General features: G+C 41.3%; 1 long non-coding RNA gene across 4 annotated transcripts in view; it reads left to right on the top strand.

The window, feature by feature from the left end:
- The window catches only part of LOC117003717, a 116,352-nt gene extending 101,010 nt beyond the window's left edge, over nt 1-15,342 (top strand). For all 4 annotated transcript variants that reach the window (XR_004419544.1, XR_004419545.1, XR_004419542.1 and 1 more), the window contains 2 exons: nt 11,816-13,668; nt 15,025-15,342. This is a non-coding gene — a long non-coding RNA (uncharacterized LOC117003717). The remainder of the gene's footprint in view (nt 1-11,815; nt 13,669-15,024) is intronic.
- The last annotated feature ends 265 nt before the right edge of the window (nt 15,343-15,607 follow it).

The raw sequence follows: 15,607 nt of genomic DNA, 5'->3' as shown, positions 1-15,607 counted from the left end.
TACCTTATTCTAGGAATGCTTCCCCAAGATCTGCCTGTGCATTCATGGCCTGAGATTTCACTGGTTTCTTTGCTGGTGGCGATACCTGCATTTGAGGTGCTCAACAGCTCTGCTCGCCATGGTGTTGCTTAGCCCATTGCAGTGAGGAAGAGGAGGAGAAAAGGGATTTGAGAACACTGGAATTCACTTTACTTATAAGTCAACCCTAAAAGGTCCAACTGAAATCAAAGACCTGCTGTGTAAGAGCCTGATTTCCCAAGACAGATTACCTAGTTGCCTATCTAAGGCAGGGCAAATAGCCTCTTTGTTTAGCCAAACAGAAATCAGAAATTGCTGACAGCCTTCTAAGGAAGTTCCTGCTGAAGCATGGAGAGAAATAACAAGTGGGGTTTGGTCACCTTGCAGCTGGAGATTGGAGGGTGGAAGATAAAAGACCAGCATTCAACCATTAAAGTAAACTTGTTTGCTTCCTTTTGTTTTGATACAAGGCATTTTGTACGAGAAAGGCTCTTGTCCCTTGTATTGCTAGCCAAGGCTCCCAAGGGAATTGGAAGGCTTTGGAGACTTCTTCAGCTGGTTGAAGCAGTCTCTGTTTGCTGCTAGGCAGGTGGTGGATTGGGAGTCTGATGCAGGATTTCTCCATCAGCAAGGCAGGTGGAGATCAGGAGAGACAAGGTCCCATGGGAACTCAGAGGTTCCTGATCTGTCAGGAGCTTGTAGCTGGGTTACCAGGCTGTCAACTAAGCCTTGAAGGGAGACATCATTACTTCCAGCAGCTGAGATACTCTTTCTACAAACTATCTATAGGTTATTACACCCTGTTTAAATGGAAGATTTAAGGCATCTTGATGCAAACTCTGCAAAGTGGAAATTGCTGCCCTCCCTCTTTTTCCTTGCACCCTGTTTCAGGGCTTGTCCCAAGGCAGCTGTGCTGGCTGCTCTAGCCCATGTAGATGACTCTGAAACACTGCCAGTTTTCCCAGAAGCTCCAAATTTCACGATTATAAGCCGCACCATTTTGACTAAAATTTTGGTCCAAACCCAAAGTGCGGCTTATAATCAGGTGCGGCTTATATATGGACAAAGAATGAAAAGTTCCTGTTTTAGTTTGGAGGACAGGTGTCTGCTGAGAAAGGCAGGAGCTTCTCTTTGAAATGGAGAATGTAAACCCCCTCCCTCCAAATTATTAGAATTCTGAAATCAAGGGGCTTTCAGGCAAAGATATGGGAATTAGGAATAACAGTTGTTTTCTAGGGAAATGAAAATAGAAATACAGTACTACAAAGAAACAAACTCCAAACCCTGACAAAGTCAGAGTACAACCTGACGTCCCGTCAGGCAGGATGTTGGTAGCAGTCCCATTAAATGGTGGCTGCAGTCCTCTTGCACTGACAGATGTGATTCAGTTGGAGCAGTGCTCCTGTAGTAGGTGCAGTTTCCCTCTGGAGGTCCAGTGGTGATGTGAAGAAATCCGGTTTTCCTCTGGAGTCCAGTGGAGAAAGGGGCTACCTTAGTATACCAAAACCTCTGTTTTTATTTTGGTAAGAAATGTTGGGCTCTTTCCCCTGGCTGGAGCAACTTCCAATGGGATGCAATAATTTTATCAGTCCCACAGTGGGACTCAATGGGTCATTAGCAGAAAATGACTCACTGGAGGAAGGATGGGTTGTGAAAAGAATAAAGAACAATGCCCCACCTGCTTTCAATGGATGGCCCATTAGCAGAATATCTCCTGCAGAGAAAATGATCACTGCCCCCACCCTCAACAGATGGTGATAGAATAGATACCTTTTATCACACTCTGTATTGTAACGTACGGCTTATAATCAGGTGCGGCTTATATATGGACAAAGAACGAAAAGTTTGTGGCACCTGGAAGTGCGGCTTATATGACATGGTTTCTGATACAGGCACAAACACAGGCACTTTTGTGTGTAGTTTTGTTTGCTTCTCATTCAGGCCTGCACTGGCCTCTTCCCCTGGCATACAGACCATCAGAGTACAGCAAAATGCATACCCTCATCAAGCTGTAAAGATTTAATTACCCCAAGCCCCAGTTTGGGAGAGAGCAAGTCACATTGCAGTTGAATTAAACAACTATATCTGTGGCTTTCCTTAGGCTCAACCAGGGAAAAGACTCAAACTCTCACTCAGTGTCATGGTTTCCACCACTTCACCGTCAGCTTTACTATGAATCACTGGGATTGCATATTTGAGGCAAATTGATGTAATCTACTTTCTGAGCTGCTGGGAGAGCAAGAGTTAAGCAACTGAGCTGGAAATCCCATGAGATCAGGCTTTTCTAGTGGGAAGATTTCCCAAGCTTCCTGCTTTTTGATGTGCTGGAAATACTTTATGCTAGGCCTTTCTTGTGGTATCTTGGCACTACTTCTGTAAATAGTTGAAGGGACATCATCAACATAACAATCATGCTTCTGTCTGAAATGTTTTCATTATTCCAAGTCACAGCTAAAAGTGAAAAAGATTAAGGTCTTTTTCATTCAGGCACTTAAGCATGAACCAGCTTTTCTAAGTGTCAGTCAGATCATGCTCTAGAAGATTTAGGGTTTAGGGCTTAAATTTAGGACTGTATTAGCTTTGGTTGTAATCTGTAAGTGGTTGCCCCATTAACCTGATCTCTCTCTCTCTCTTTTTTTTTTTTTTTTTTGGGGTGCGTGTGTGTAAAAGAGAGAGTAGTTTATTTTAATAAGAATAATTTAATCACCCTGTCTTTATAGTGAGGCTCCAGCAACTACTTTTTGGGCTGAACTGAGAAAACGGCAGCCTGGGGAAGGATGAAACACTCAAGGGGGAAAACTCAGTGATGTGCAGACAGAACTGCTTGGTGCTGCTGACTAACACTTTGACCATCTTCAGGCTTCACACTGAAGACCCAAAGTCTGCTGCACATATGCACATCACAGGCCCTCTCAAGTCAAAAGCCTAAAGGCTGAAATGAAGTTTCTGCTCTAAAATGATCTTGTTGTGTTGCACAGCCCACTGGTATGAGCTGTATAACATTTTTTATTGCCTTCATTGTATTTTCAGCAACCACTGAAATGATGCCTACTACAGGGGCACCAAATACCTTTGGAAACCATTAAAAATTTCCAATGAAAATCTGGACTTAGCAACTGGATGTTCAGAGCTTAACTAATGCTTAACCAAATTTCAAGGCTGTTTGGAGCAACAGTATATTAGTTGGGCATTATCTTCAGTCTAAAATGAGTCTAGGAGTATGTCCTTTATGAAGGTTATAAGCATGCAAGGAGGTCTGTACTAGCAACCACCTGCTGTTGATAGAAATACTGACACTGGGATGACATTTCTAGAGTCACTGTCACACTTGTGGGTTATACTGATGAGGAAAACTTGCACACAGGCTGCTTTTAATTTATGAAATGTATCCCCAGAATGTATAAAATGTGCAAACAACTGTTCTCAAATTTCATGTACCATGTCCTCTTTTCACTTGTGCCTCCCATGCCTTTGGTTTCCTCAGCACACTGTGCATGCCCTCTCTTGCAGGTGAAATGCTGACCTTCCCTGTGCCATGGGCTACTGGGAATGACAGGACACATTCTTCCAGGGTTGCCTAATGACTGCTCCAGAAGGTACACTACAGGAGTGGATAAGGACCCATTAGAAGCCAGGAAGTCTAATGTATTGTCCTTTAGAATAAACAGCTTTAGCGTTTTAGTTCTCCACTTACATCAATCATGCCTGTCATGAGCCACTTGGAGACCTGCAGCCACCTCAGGGTGGCCTGCAAAGCTTCCCGCTTCGTTCAGAGCTCTGCTTCTTCTTGTTTCCCTTCCCACTGTTTGCATGAAGCCTACAGGAGATGAAACAAATAAGATATTTACTTCTTTCACTCAGTAACCAAAGTCTCCCCTATAAGGTGAACCACCAGCGAGGGAGAGGAGACTGGAGGCAATAAGCATCATCTTACTGACACTGACTTCAGCTCTTCTTCCCTTATTTTTACTGAAGTCTTCTTAAACCCACTATTTTTCATGTCTCCTAGTATTTTTAACGAGTTTTAGGAGACATAGAATATTTTATGATATTTGTTTTTTAAGTTTTAACAAATTAGCAAGCACTGTGATCAATATTAACAAAAATCAGTCAGGAGGAATGAGCTTCTCGCTGCACAAACATATTCTTCCTTCTCAATTCCTGTCGATTTTGGACTATAAATATACTTGGATTAATTTTTTTTCATTATTTAAGAAAGACATGAAGAAGCAAAATTTTTCAAAACAGGACATATTATTGAACAACAGACAGGACCAGAGAAACTTGTTCCTACTTGAATGCAGGTTAATTTGAATCTACATAGAGAAATTATGTCAGTCTAATACTTCTGTGTTGCAAATCTGAGATACTCTGGTTTGAAGAGATATTTGAATCTTAATGCAAAATGAGTGCAGTTTAGCCTCAAATCTTGTATCCCCCCCACCTTTTTTTTTTTTTTTTTCCACTGGCTTGGAGGAAAAGGATCTGGAAACAGGATTTGTATTCACAATTTTATGGCTGGGATCTCTTTCTGCCTTAAATCTCATTTTATCTTCTTATGTGTAAAACCCCCTAGCAAGCAGCTGTGTTTCTTAGTTTATTGAGCTGTAAAATGTGTTGGTGATATTCACTTATTCCTGGTGTCCTGAGATGCCTGGAAGAGAAGAACTGTTCCAAAGGAAAAATAATGATGCAGTAAGGCAAGAAGGGCATAGCACTAGCATTGAATTTTTAAAAATAAATTGTAAGCAAATGGAAAATAAATGATTCTGAATGACCAAGGAGGTTTTAATGTGCAGTAATGTCTTGCAGGAGTCTGTTCTCTGATGAATGCTGATTAATAGTCCTACTGCAGATCTGGTATATCCTAAAGACTGATGCCTTGGAAGTGCTTTTATTTGATGAAGTTTTATGTCTAGCATTAGTGAAATTAGGTCATTGTTACATGGTGTGAGATATATACTAGGAAACAATGATTATGAAAAAGTTCCAGGTGTGATACAGTGACTAAAAGGAACTGTTATGATCCTGAGGTTGATTTCAGGTTAGAACATTTGTAGCATTCATAATACCACTGTAAAAACAGGGCTTTCTAACTTAATCTTCCTTTTTTTTTTCAAACACATATTGGCAAATTTACAAAAGGACCTTTTTTGAGACTTCAAATTAAGTTCTAAAATTAATGATTTAAGGATCACAGATTTTATAGTGTATTTGTGAGCATAAGTTTAGAATTTAAGGAATGGTGTGATTGCATCCTGTATTGCATATAGAGAATGCAGCCAATGACAGTGGGCTTTTTGACTTGTGAGGCAATGGCAGAGCATTCAAAAGCTAAAGGATGATGCAGAGGAATAGAAAGTGTAAAAATTAGGTAGCTTTTTTACCAGGTTTCCATTTCTAAACAGGGAAAAAATTTCTTGTTGAGACATGACTTGTCATTCAACCCAAATATTTTATCTCCTGTTAATAGATAATGGATTATTCCATGATATTATGGGAGAGGGGTGTGATTGTTGATAAGCAGATGCTTAAATTGAATCTACATAATAATTGTTTTTGGCCTTAGTTGTAAAAGTATGAGTATTCCTTAAAAAATAATTGTGGTGGGTGGTTTTTTTTTGTTGGTTTTTTTTTCCCCATTACTGATCAGAACAACCTGAAGTTGCCAAAAGAAGCTGAGGTTTTATTTCAATTTCAGGGTATTAATGGTTAAATGGAGACAAAATGTCTCCCTCTCTTTAATTTTCTTATATAACTCTTCATAGAAAGAAGGTTTTTCTCAGGATTTATCTATCGAAATGACTCTCTGTTATATGATGCTGTGTTTTTAATCCCACAGCATATGGAAAACATTCCCCTGTATGGAAGAGGTATCGTTCTATAAAGTTGAGATTTTGCTGGCCCCGGTGACTCAGAGACAAAGCAATATCCCTATTGTGCTTCCAGAGAGTGATGTAGTGAAGCAGACTTCCATGTGCACACGCTAAAGCCTGGCTAGGTGCATGTGTGCTTGCGATTAGTAGCTGCCAGTGCTGACCTCTCCCTTCCCTGGTGGATCAGGATCCATTGCTCCCTACCGCAGAGGGCCAGCAGGAGACCTGCATGCAATTTAACCTTCACTTCAGTGCAGCTTTGAGAACTTCCATGGGATGTGGGTGGGCAGAAGGCTTTGCTCACTGGAAACATTTAAATTTGTGTTTGGAAACACTTTTACTAGCCAACAAGATGTTTTCTTTTAAGCTTTCACAGACCAAGGAACATCGTCACATAATTCCATTAGTGAATCCAGCAAGTTTTTGTTAAATTGCAACACCTCTTTTGGGAAGTTATTAAACAATAATTTAGAGACTAAAGATATGACAAATTTACCACTTCCCTTAATGTCTTTTTCCAATGCATAATTGACTCCATTTATTTCCACTTTGAATTTTAGATCTTTTAGCCATTGAAAATTAATGCATTTTGCTGCCAACTTGCAGTCCTAAGACTCATCACAAATTTTAACATGTGTCAGAGATAAAATAACTCAGAAAGTATGAATAATAATGTCTTTATCTCTCTAAATGCTGGTAAAATTGATTGACAATCTTCATACCTTTTACCCACAGTGAGTATTTGAGCTGAATATAGAAATGCCATTTCTTTGAAGATGGTGACTCCCTTTAACTTTGGGTTTGCTTGTCTTTCCACATTGCACACTGTGATTATCCATCAACAGCAATGCCAGAGGCTCTTGCAGTTTAGCAGGGGCAGCTCAGGACACGACTTTCATCTTGTTGAAACAAATAGTAATATCAAAGTTCTTACAGCCCTCTGAAATATGGCAGAGACTTTGAGGTGAATATTTAGTGACTCGGCTGTGTGTGGGCAGTGCAAACACAAGCTGCAGCAAACAGGAGTCTTCCAGGCTTTTCTTCGAGTTGTCCTACAGAGGACTGGAAGTTGCAAGCAATTTGCTCATTATTAGACCGGAGTCACCGGACCAGGGCCTCTTCGTGTTGACTCGCGAAACCCTTTCATGCTTATCAGCGTACAGCTGGATTTCCTCTGCTTTATCACACTGCCACTTTTCCTGTATGGCTCCCAGCTTTGTTTGGAGTTCTCTGGGCTTGCTATTATATGCAGTTCTCTTTGATGCAACGGTAGATCTTGCAACGGTGCTCTGTGAAATGTGCACAGAGGTGTTGTATAATTGCAGGATCACTCTTATCTCATCAATCTTAATGTTTTCTAATTTTTTTTGCCCTGGGATCTTGTTTGAGGCATGGCATAAGATATCCCTGAAGATTTCCAAATTGTTTTGTTGGAATTCTTTAGAGTTTTTCATGTTGAGCTTTTAATAAAGCAAAACTTTGAGGATGAATGTCTACTCAGTGCACAGTTTCCCTTATAGTAGCTTGTTTTGAAAATGAAGGAAGTATTTTATTCATTAGCGGAAGTACATTTAATTGTACTTGTTACGATGAGGAGAGGACTCTGGACTGTTTCACATTAATAAAACTCTTCCTCTTACATCAAGATTTCTGCTTGGCTATTCCATGTAGCCGTTGTCTCCTGAAGTGGCAAACTTGAAGTGTGTACTCCCTTGTGACTGAAATGTTGAGAAAATTGTCCAACATAACAGCTATACACTGCTTTGTAATCTTATGAATAACTTCCGATTGATTGACTCCAGTCTCACTTCTGACTGCAGTATTTCTTGTTTTGCTACCTGCACTTTGAATGTCTTCCACGTGTACTTTATAGTTAACTGATTTTACATTGCCTGCAAATTAAGATGGTGGCTCCCATCCATGCAAATTAAGATAAACAATTTCTTTAAGTGAAACAATTTTTATAATTTTGTTTCCAAAGCTGCTTTGAATTCCTGCTTTAATTTATATATTTTTAACCTCTTTTCAGTTTGTCTTGCTTCCTAAGATACATTGCTGCTTTTGCATTGCTGTCTGCCCCTTGTATAGCAGGGAGCTATAGCAGAAGGGAACTCAGCAGGGGTAATAGAACGAACTGGTGCGTAGACAAGCTCATGAAAAGATATTGTACACAGGAATGGAGAAATGGGGCCTGCTGTATTACCCACTGGAGCTGACAAAGTTGTGGGTTTGAGACCTCTGCATAGCAAGTGTAGGAGTATACTTCCAGCTCTGCCATTTTAAGAAGGTGTGGCCCAGTCTGAGATAAATTCAGCCTCTTTTTAAGAGTCCTGTTTTTGGAATAAACCTGTAAATTAATAAAATTTACATCTCCGGATAGTCCTCACAGACATGAAAGAGAAGTTAAGAATTAGCATGACTGGAAGGTATCCAGTACCTGGTGGGAGTGTGGGTTGCACACAACCTGGTGTTATACCCATGAAAACATGATGTTTATACAATTTCTTCTGCTAAATGTTATTGAGAAAGCCCAGTGAGAGGTTTAGGTGCTCACAAGAACAAGACGCTGTCCCCGCCCTCAGGAGGGGACGCCAGTGTGGACGTTCGAATGAGACCAAGGAATACCTAGTTTGGCCCTAGAAATGAAGACAATACTGCAGAGTGTCATGCTTCCTCTTTTCTTTGGTGAAAAACTAAATGTGTTGATGTAACATTTTTGAGCCCTTAATCATTCTTCCCCCTCCCTCCTTGATGGAAACAAATGCTCACTATGAACTATTTAGCCCAAGTTAATGAACAGAAAACAGATACAGCTCTCATATTGTCCATCAGCAATAGATAATGGTAGCAAGACCAATTATATATAATTATATACCAATATTTATGAAAAAATTATCTCTCTCTGGTTTTTTTTTTTTTGTTGAGTCTTTTTGGATTTGTTTTTTTTTTTGTTTGTTTGTTTTCTTTGGGTTTTTTTGCTTTTTTTAGGGAATGCATAGCTCTCAACAAGTATGTGCAGTGACAAGGAGCATCCAATTTTGTGCTTTCTGGAAACAAAATGCACAGATTTAGCTTACGTGGCTTCTAACTGTGGAAGTCAGGGAGGACTGCATCCTCTTACACACTGAAGGAGAATGCTCAGGGACCTCAGTTTTAAAATATCAGATTTCACAACATCCCTATTTATGTGTACTTACTAATAACCAGAATTATTAATCACAAAGTTAAGCAAATGAACCCTTATGAAATGAAAAGTGGACCAGCAAATGCAAGTTTTATTTCATGTATTATCATCTGGGTCATATCACTGCATCACAGGCAGGGAAGAGAAAGGGAGATTTAATCTACAACTTGGCCTTCACACCATTTGGCAGCATATTAAAGTGAACAATCTGTGTAAGTATATTCTATAATTTCAGGCTCCCTGGATATGATGGACAATGCATGCACAGTTGGCTTTCAGCATAATTTTTTACCATTTCTAAAATAAACTTAGTTGCACATTGCCATTTGTGTAACTGAGATAATGTTCAAAGTTATGGGATGAAATATCCCCCTTGGGCTGTTAGCTGTGGCACGAAACACTCATTGACCTGCTAGATCATTGAAAGTATTCTCTTCCTTCTTCACAATCTTTCACAGGTCAATATAGACTCTCACATCCAAGCACAGCTAACCTGGAGGACCGAATGCATTACTTACTGTCCTGTGAATAGAACTGAACTCAATATCTGGTTAATATTTGCCATATGCAATGTGGGATATGCTTTTGTGATGGCTGAGAGCTAACAAAACTATTTACAGAGCAGAGGAGGTTAAGTGTGCTGCTGTTTTCTTCTTTTCTCTCTGCTAAGAGGGCTGTGTTTGCACTCACTGAAGTTAAGACATGGTGTGACCCCAGCTTAGCTGGATGGATTAGTTGAGTTTTTATTTGGTTTTGATGGGTGAATACAGACAAAGATAAACCATCCAGTCTCAAGTGGATGGAAAATAGACATGGGTCCTGTGCACAGCAGTATTTGTGTGTCACTGCCCAAAAATGCAGGTAGTGAAGAGAGGGGCAGCGAGGGGAGTTAGTTTTGCCATCAACAATAAAGGCATCGAATTGCTTTTGACAGATATGTACACACACTCCTCTGAGATACTTGGTATCAAAGCACTCTAAAGAGCATGAAGTGTTGGCTGAAGGATAATAATTTGTGGGGGACAGGTCTGGAAAACCCAGGGTAAATGCTGCAGCCATGGGTCATCCCCCATAGTTACCCAGGGGGTCCACAAGGAGTCAGGGCTGCTCACAGACGTCCTCTACCATAGTGCAATGGTTGCTGTGTGTATTGTACATGGGCATGAGTCTGGTGATGTGCCATGTGAACACCTCAGCAGGAGCTCTTTGAAGTACAGAAATTGGACCTGCAGTTGCAGAAGGCACCCTAGTAAATGAAAAACAATTTTAAAAAAGAGCCAATCTTCTTGCTGAAGAAGTACTGCACAGTGGGCTGGGAACACTAGCAGCCTCCTAGTGTCAGCTGCAGGTCATGTTTGACAAGCAGACTGATCTGGTGAGATTCCTGATGTCCTGGACTTTTCATCGCAACCTTTTGCTCAGTTCTCAAAATGTAGTTTGACAGCTGGGCTTATTCATATTGGTCTCATTTTTGCAGTCATGAAAAATAAAAAACTCAATCATAGGGCACAAGTAGCATCATTTTCCATTTCTAATGGAGGAATAAGCAACCAGTTTTAGGGAAATATTGTAAAAGCAGATATTTCAGCACTTATGAAATGATAGTGGTTTATGCCAAGAAATCAAGAGAAAGGGAGGATTTGTGTTTTGTATAAAACTGACATGATTTGAAAGGATTTAAAAAAAATCTACTGACTTTTCATTGACTTCTTCCTCTGTAATTGAGATAGAAGTGTAACTCAATCAGAAGACAATGTTGGCTGGTTTAATGCACAGATTATGGTTTCAGAGAAGCATTTATTTCCCTGCACACTGGACATCTGGAAACATTCCCCTGCCACATTTTATTAGAACATTGAAATCACCTCGTTAAATGATATGGAGGGATTTAGAAAGCAAGGTAATTGTTGGGAGATCAATCACCGATTAAACTTCCCATGCCACTTTAATATGTTCCCATTTACTGCCACAGACACTCATTCTAATCACTGGCTATGCCATTTGAACTATTTTCATCACAGACTTCCAGGTTTTCTGAGCCCTCTCCTGGTGTAATGACCCCCACAGCATTTCCCTCTCTTTGTTGTTGAGCAAATGAGCTGATAAACAATGAAGTACATATGCCAAATTACTATTTTAGTACCCACTGCTGCTTTTCTCTCAAAGACACAGTAGTAGAAAAGGGGCTGGGCAGAAAATCTCACCTGCTTGTTTACATCTATTCTCTCAAATCCTGAAACAGAGCTTTATTTGTGACAGTACACCACAGACTAGATGAAATGGTGAGTGTCCTGCTATGACCAGGGGATATTTGAGGTGGATAAGAGGGAGTACCTGGTGGGGATTGGAGCCTGAAGGCGAGTGAGCATTCAGCGAGGAAGATGAGATCCACTGGGGAGAACTGAAGTGCTGAGAGCTGCCCTGGTGAAGGCTGAGCCAGAATTTGATGCCTCAGAGCAAGAGGCTGTTGAAGGGAGAATATCACTGTTGATGCAGGAGCTGGAGGAAGGAGAAGACCATCATTGCAAAGGCGGAGCTGCTGAGAGGTTTTGAGTAGTGTTACGGATTAAGAATTTTGAGAAAGAAAGAATACAAACCAAGAACCTCACCTGGACTGTCACAAGTGTCCTAAGGGTCATGAGACAGAGGTGGCACAATTGAAAAAAACATGCATTCTTGATGAGAGGAAAATATTGTAAAACTGGGCTCTGTATCAACTATTTTTGCTTCTTTGCAGGGAGAACAAAGTAAATACCATGCCTATATGTGGAACTTCTGGTCTACGACAAAGTTTTTTCAGCAAAACTGTATACAATTAATGTACCTACATAACTGTGTATCCTTCATGGTCTTTTCATGAAGATGTGTGTTGGAGAGAACCATTCATCTGGTTAATATTTGTTTGCACTTTAATCCCCTTTTCTGTCCCGCTCCAAACTAATTGTGTGTGCGTTTGTCCCTCCCTTTAACAACTGCAAATAAAAAGCAGACGGGAAGCCAGGAGCTTTGACAAAAAGCAGGAAGAGGAGAAGAAAAAGCCCTGAGAAAATGATAGCCACACATGGCACACTCTGATCTCACTGTAATGAGGAGGTTTGTAAAGACTTGCATTTGTGGGTCATTTACCCATGCCGTACAGAGTGTTTGTTTTACTTGGTAAACAAGGATCACAGCACTCCGCTTTTAGGCAAATAGATTGTGGATATATTTTCAAAACTGAACTTGAATGACTTTAAAAGTGTGTAATAGCTCTCACTGCTTTTAATTTCTTTTACACGTAGCTTTTTAAATGTAGTGTGACTATTGACAGCCCTGGAAGGTAATCTAGGGTCAATTTTCCCTTGCTTTGATTTGGGCAATCAAAAGAGATACAGCTAGCAGCTGTGGAATTTCTCTGTCTCTGAATGTATTTTACTCCAGTTTCTGGTGTTCTTGTCTGGCTCTGCTCTCCTGCCTATGATCTCAGCATCACCTTGCGGTGCTCAGCCACCGATATTGCCCTCATGTTGGCTTGCTCCAGGTGCAAGAAAGTTGGCTTACCTGGTATGGAAACCCAGATGGATGACGGCCGGAGTTCAGTATGGACTGAGGCTCTGTCCCTTAGCTCTTGCCTTGGCTGTAACCAGCTTGACCCACACATAAAGCAAAAGTAAACTTGTGCTTGGACATGGTTTATGAAGAGATCAGAGACGTGGTCTCTGTTGTTTCACCTCCGCGGAGCCCCAGAAACCTGAGGGTTGCCACACAGTGACCTCTTCTAGAAATTATAGACCGGCTCTTACCTGTGCAGTACAATGTGATCCAGGACCCTCCACACAGTTTGGGTAAAGTGCCTTTTTATGCTCTCTGTTAGTGACTGCCCTTTGATGTTACTCTTGATATTTGAACATTCCATGTTTGTGTTTCTGCTCTTTAGTCTTTGTGGAAATGAAAAATATTTTACCACTCTTGCAAAATTACACACTTCGGATGTACTTTGGTAATTTTTTGCAGTTTTTTTGAGTTTTGTGAGCCCTCTCACCGATTTCCAGGGTACTCAGACTTACTGATCAAGATCCACTTCAGGACCTCGGACTGAATCCAGCTAAGGCAAATTTGTATTTATTTCTGCAAGATGCTTCATCACAGCTTCTAGCTTTACCTGAAAAAAAATGCCTTGACAGCTTCACTATACCTGTAAGCTCACACCTGGCCATTCCACAGCTAGATTGCTGCTGTCCTCCTGTGGGTCTCCACTACCTCCCTTCCTCCATGGGGAGTATCTTTTCCTGCCTTCACCCCCCAAATTCTGGCTCCCTGCATGCCTGACAGGGCAGCAGCCCCTCACTCCAGCCTTCATTGTCATGCTGAATCAGCAGCTTGAATACCAGGTCAGTTCTCACTCATGTGCAACTCTTTCTGCTCTAGGGAAGGTCCCAGGATGCAGGCAGTGTCAGTCCTCCCAACTCTGAGGCTCCCTCAGCCTCAGCCAGGATGTGAAGGCTGCTGACAGCAGGAATTCACAGCAGCAGGGTATCATGCTGCTTACTGCCTGCGAATTTGGTGTAACACAAGGATTTTGGACAGAGGAGCCATATACTGTGGGCTATGGTAATCCTCTGCTTTTGGTCTCACATTAATTTTTTTGTACCCTGTGGGGTTTGTTCTGAGTTTCATAGTCACCTTCTGAAAAGAGTGAATTTTCTCCTTCTTCCAGCAAAAGCCAAAATCTCCCTCATCCTCTTGCCCAAAGGGTTGGTATGGAGGGAGGGAAGGAGCAGAGGGGAAGGGAACAGGGACCAGGCTGACCTCCTTTTCTTCATAAGGGGACCAGCTAGGAACACAGACAACCTAACTGCTCCTGAAAGCTGCCTGCTGCCCTACCCTTTCCAGAAACCCTCTCTGTTCTCAGGAGGGGGATACAGCTCTTGAGGAAGCTTTTCTCCAGGCTGGGAGAAGCTGGAGGTCACGTAGTCAGGAACAATTTCATGCTGTCAGGCTGGAGCTGTGAAGACTTGACCTGTGACTGTAGCCTGCCTCCTGGTCTTCCTGAGATTCAATTGTGATCTGGAGCAATACCAATAATAACACCAGCCATTTAAGAGGGGTGGGGAGTTAGTACTAGTTTCTAACTCTGACTTAGCCCTGACCTGTTTTGTGAGTCTGAGAGACCCAACAGCCTGTCACATGCTCTGTTAATCCTGAGGGTCTTCCCAGGTGACTCCTTGTTTTGCTAGGCAGTGATGAAAGCCAGGGGGTGACTACAGCCCAGGCTTGGGGGGGCTGTAATTTCTGAAGCAGCATCTGAAAAGTTTGAGGATGATGGTGGGATTTGAGCAGGTTCTGTCCTCAGCTGGGACTGCATTCCTGCTGTTATCAGCAGAGGAAAGGCACACTGCATAGTGGAAAACTGCTGGAAATGGCTCTGATAGCACAATAGAGGGACAGATTATTAGCAAAAATGATGCCCCATTTTGGGGCATGGCTGCTGGAAGGAATGCCCTGGCAGTGCTCCAGGCTTAAAACCCCAGCTTGCCATAGTGGGTGCTTTTCATCCAAGCTTTCAGAGACATCACATCAGTTTGGTTTAGTAAATATTTCAACAGCGTTTTGAAGTTCCAATGAAAACAGAGAAAAGCTTTGATGTCTACAGACCCTTTATCCCACCACACATCTCACCTCGTGCTTTTCAGCAACATCGTTTAGTCAGTGCCTGCTGAGGCCAAAGGGATGCAAGGTGCAAAATCTTAGGCCCAATGAAGCCAGTAGAAAACTTTTCCCTGTTACAGTGAGGCCAGGTGCATGCTGAAGTAAGAGAGAGATTTTAGTTTCTCTGTTTCTCTCATTAAAACAACAACAAAAAAAGAACCCAAAAAAAGAACCTCTAAAAAAAAAAAAAAACCTAAATGAAACGAGCATAATGTGTGGGGAATTATTTTTGAAATTATTGTTCATTTATTTTTCCAGGAAGGGTTGTCTTGAACATTAATTCATGGGAGAGAACCAAACTGAGAGCTATTTTATGGCCAGCCTGGGAATCCCTGCATCACTGAAGCAGTAGTAACAAGTGCCCTCTGGGTGGATAGGCATGGATTTTTCATATTGGTTTCCCCAACAGATTTTTTTTCAACAAAGTTAATATTCTCCTGCTGAAAATGCCTGTTCTGTAACATGGATATTCTGTGCATTTTAATCATTCCAGGAAAAATTCCTACCCAGCAAGTCTATTCAATGCCTTACTTATTTTCCTTCTTTGTGTTTTGTTTCCCAAATGTAAATATTAACAGTAATTTCTAGGGCTCACAGGGATGCTCCCAAGTTTAATAAAGACTATGTTGTGAGTCTTTGCCATATTACATTTCTGCTTGTTTGAAAACATAGTACAAAACAACTGAGGGCCAAAGAATGCATTGATACAAATTGGGGATTTCTGCAATACCTGTGTGGGTGTTTAAGGGGAAGAACACTGCAGGGTGAAGTTTGACTCCAGTGGATATGTTAGTATATATGCATAATATCTAGTTTGTTTTCCTCAATATCTAGTTTGTTT

The sequence above is a fragment of the Catharus ustulatus genome, chromosome 1, assembly GCF_009819885.2.
Source record: "Catharus ustulatus isolate bCatUst1 chromosome 1, bCatUst1.pri.v2, whole genome shotgun sequence".
In the NCBI taxonomy this organism is placed as follows: Eukaryota; Metazoa; Chordata; class Aves; order Passeriformes; family Turdidae; genus Catharus; species Catharus ustulatus.
Note: the sequence above shows the minus strand (reverse complement) of the source record. Positions and strands in the feature narration are given on the sequence as shown.